This window comes from Setaria italica, chromosome VIII, assembly GCF_000263155.2.
Source record: "Setaria italica strain Yugu1 chromosome VIII, Setaria_italica_v2.0, whole genome shotgun sequence".
NCBI lineage: Eukaryota > Viridiplantae > Streptophyta > Magnoliopsida > Poales > Poaceae > Setaria > Setaria italica.
In genome coordinates, this window is record NC_028457.1 from 2,575,248 (window position 1) to 2,579,537 (window position 4,290).

Consider the following 4,290-nt stretch of genomic DNA (forward strand, 5'->3'; position numbering starts at 1 on the left):
GACTGTCTGACACTAAATTGCTTATGAGCTCTTTGTATCATCATCAAACGGATGGCCAAACTTGAAACGGACCCGAATTTCCAAATCAAAGAATTCAAGCCTACACATCTCGGTGATAGTCCCAGGAAGGCTATCACGTGCAAATCCCTATCTCAGATAGTACAAATCCATACAAACACAGAAACGGAGAGGAAGAATAGAGTACAACTGAGTAAAATTAACATAAGTAAGAGTACAACTCAGCAACACATGCTGGTACAAGTCCATCAGGACTAAATAAAGAAAGGTAAAATATCTACGCAGCGGAAACAGAAGCTAAGGCGAACTCCACCTTCATAGGCGACTCGAGCGAAGAACGGTCATTAGTCTTCCCTTTCATCATTGTCGAAGTCGTATATGAGCACCGATTCCTGAAAAGCCACCATCTACCTGAGAAGCAGGTAAGCCATGTCAGCTTCCAAAAGCAGCAAACCAAGGAAATGAGGGAATAATTCTATATGAATGGATAAACCTATATATGGCTGTAGGGGTTTATGCATGCAGCAGCAGCAGCAGCAAGTCAAGGAAGCAAGCACATATCCTGATATCAACACCTCAACAAGGAAGTCAGCACAAAACACCGGCCCTTCACCCAAGGGTCCAGTCCCAAGCACTCTAGGCGATGTGAGAGCTCCCTCCCCTCACATCTCAATGGCAAACGTCAGCCTATCTTAAAAAGGGGAGGTAGAAGAATATACAAAGTCTAATCAGAAGTAGTGGTAGACAATAGCACTGTCCATACCAGTGGACACGGACTATAACTATAGCTTTAAACACTCTGCAGAGGTTGTACATATGTACCCGCCCGGATGGGGCCTGGACGGTAGCTAGCTTCCAAACCCCACGTAACGGCCAGAGCCCTAATAAGTGGATAGCTCTTGCTCAACTCCTCCAGTCTGGAACTGTCTTTGTCTGCAGGGCACACTGTCACCAGAGAAGACCTCGAGGCTATGAAACCTAACCACGCCGGGCTGCAGTCTTGTGAGAGCAGGCCATCGACTCGAACTCGTTACACGATCTCCTATCCGCCTGTGGGAAGAGCGCTATCCACTACCAGTCTCGGACCGAACCTTGCCCATATGTGAGCGAACGATATGTACGTAAATAGATGTTGTGTCTGGTGGTAAACTGACTCGGTCCTTAATCGGCTCGGAGCGAGCACTCTCCACAACAAGAACGTGCCGAAGCACCAACCAACCACCTCAAACAAGGTACCCGCCACAGGTACAAGGGATGGAGAGAGTCCAGAATGCTCTCTCCCGACATGGCACTCCTCAGTACCTGCACCGGCTCGCTCCCGCCAAAACACAACAAGGAGTAACACACCCAAAATACACATGAGAGTGGCCAAAGAGTCCCATCACCAAAACCGTGGCATATGCCCATCCATAATTCAAAAGCATGTGTATGGATAAAATAAAGGTGGAGCAAGGAAATAGGATATAACAATTATCAAGGCATGGCTAAAATATTGGCTATGCAATCCATCATCAAGCAAGCATCATAAATAAAGCGCTAGCAACTAAGCATGCATAGGATGTTTGGGAGTGACATGACACCTTATATTTGTTTGTCGAAATCTTTGCCATTGAAGTTGAGGTTGAAGGTCCTTCTCGATCGTCGCTGCTCGGGTCTTCAAACAGGTCTACAACAAACACGAGATGCAACGCGAAAGTAAACAACAGGCAAAACATCTAAAGCAAAAATACCAAGAAGAGCAAGTAGAAGATACAAATAACTCCAAACTAGCTACAAACAGCACGGGTTCAATTTTAGAAAATTAATAAATTAGTTATGAATTTAATAGGAAGTAAAGAAAATCAATAAATTAGTTATGAATTTAATAGAAATTAAGGTGGGGTCAAGTCTTAGCTTCTGGTTGTGTCGCGGGTCTCGCGGCTGAGATCTTTTGTGTCCATGCAAGCATGTAGGCTGCAGCGTGACAGGCTTGCGAGCGGCGGGGTGCATGCACTAGCAAGGTATTCGACCAAAAGCACCAAAAGGATGCGGTGACAAAAAGAGTACAAAGGGATGGCAAGGCAGCAGCTCAGTAAGGATGGCAGCAAGGAGATGGCACAAGCTTGCAAGGCCCCAGCAAAGTCAAGGCGCACGGCAGCTGGCTCAAGGCTTGGTTTTCTAGCCTTGCCCAAACAAGTGGCGCAGCAGGGCTAAAGGCTTGGCCTTTCGACCTTGCCCGAACTACGGAGCACGTGGGGTTCATAGCAAGGCCATGATAGCGAGAAGGAATACCTGGTTGACGGAGGAAAAGGAAGATGAGGCCATTTCGGTGAGTTGATGGAGTTGCTGGTTCCAGAGGACGAAAGGATACAAGCTTTGGAGTTGTTCTGAGGAAGGTGCAAAAGGTCCGCATTTATAAGGCCGAAGTGACGGGGTGCAACAGTCGGGATAATTAATGCAAATGACCATTCAGACTTTGGAATGGTTGCAAACAATTAATTGAAAGGATTCCGAAGCGTTATCACTACGGCAAAAGAAGAGTTGAGTGTTTAATACACCGGGCCGATGCTATTTATTACAACTATCCCAGAAATGCCTGGATACCTTCGCACGAAGGTGGATCTGATCGGCCGTATCTATCACCTGTTGATCTTCAATCGCCGATCCAGGGACATCTGAGGTACTCCGATGAAGCTTAAGGGCTTGGCGTGCGTGACTTTGCTTTTCTCGCTCCAGCTCCTTGATAGCGTCTGGAAGCTCAGCCAGCCTTTTCTCTTCAGCAATGATGGCACAGCTGACGAGCTCCATCTCTTTAGCAAGTTCTGCTTTCCACGCTTTTAGCCGATCAATTTCGCCGACGATGTTCGGATGGGACTTCTTGAGGAAGTCTATCCGGTGATGGAGTTCATCAGCCTGGAGCTTGTGAGAATCCTTCTGTTGGCGCAGTTTCTCTTGGTTGGCACGATCGGCAGTACGCTGCAGAGCCTTCGTTACCTGGATCTGCATTACTTCTATGTGCGCTACGGGAAGGAGGGCTTCCTCTATGTTCTCTGGCACTTAGCCTTTGAGCTCACTAAGGATCCGGCGTATCGGCTCAGCATCCTCCACCAGACGGCCGATATCTTGCTAGAGAAGGGCCCGCATGTTTTGAAGTTTAACCCTTACTTCATCAAGCACCGTTCCAAAAGCCAGCAGGCGGGATTCAGCCTCTTCATCCTCTGGAAGATCCTCGACTTGAAAAGAGAAAAGACTGTTGTCTGGAGTATCTTGTTCCTGCAAAAGGGTGAGAGGTGTCAGCCAATAATTTTAATTATCAGTCGGCTGAAAGGTATGAAGAGACACTTACCATCTTCCAGCATATCTCCTCAACTTGAGCGGGGAGTGCAGCTCTTTCCATCGGCAGGTCTTGTTGAGATGACTCATTCACCGCCGGAAGCGTACCCTCTGGGTTTGTGTCTGGAGAATCCTCAATAATGATCGGCTCCAGGGGAGCGGCCGATGGAACATTTGGGTTGGTCTCCTGAAAATTAGATTTTTTTTCAATAAGAAGAAAAAAAAAGGGGTATGAGGATAAGCACGGATGATTGATCTTTACCTCCAAGACACGTGTAACTGGCAAGGATTCAAGGAGGACGGCCGGTGAGATTGAAGGGGTCTGTATAAAAATCAGCCGACGTCAGCAAAGAGTTAAGGGTACAAGTGTAGGATGAGTACTCTATACCTCGAGCAGAGTATCTACTGTTGCGGAGGTCTTCAGGATAGCTTCGTCCTGAGGATCGGCTGTCGTTGGAGGTTGAGCTGGTGCCAGGGCCGATGTCGAGGCCAGTTGCTCCGACGCAAGTATTAAAGATGACTGCAGAGGAGAAGGTTAATTGTCGGCAATTATATGAAGGAGATAGTGATGTGAGCATTACCTGAACAGCCTCCGACAGAAGTGTTACTGCTGCCGACGCTACTGCAGTTAAGTCAATATCATTGGCTGTTGTTGCCGATGCTTCACCTGCTCCACTTGGAGACGGTTCCGACGGTCCGGCCGTTGATGCTGCCTGCCGATATGCTGCTCGATAAGATGCCGTCTCTGGCCTGATAATCCTCTTGCGGGATATCACCTTGGTGGCTGGCTTCTTGCGTTTTCGACCTGCCATTATATCTGTATTGATGGCGCATGATAGCCGATGAGAGGATATGACGTGTATGGGTGATGTGTCTCTATCAGTCGGCCAGACTGACTGTGTGTTGGGAGCGCCTGATCATCGGCCTAAACAAAAGAAGTCAGTGATGAAAAAAGTTCTT

General features: G+C 47.7%; 1 long non-coding RNA gene across 2 annotated transcripts; it reads right to left on the reverse strand.

Moving 5' to 3' along the window:
* Positions 1-207: 207 nt before the first annotated feature.
* LOC111258298 lies at positions 208-3,853 on the reverse strand. 2 transcript variants are annotated; one of them, XR_002678964.1, is made up of 7 exons: positions 3,719-3,853; positions 3,593-3,652; positions 3,344-3,517; positions 2,602-3,270; positions 2,290-2,384; positions 1,599-1,684; positions 208-429 (listed from the first exon to the last, which is right to left on the reverse strand). It is a non-coding gene; the product is annotated as an uncharacterized LOC111258298 (long non-coding RNA). The 2 variants fall into 2 exon arrangements; XR_002678965.1 differs by lacking the exon at positions 2,290-2,384.
* Between the last annotated feature and the right edge of the window lie 437 nt (positions 3,854-4,290).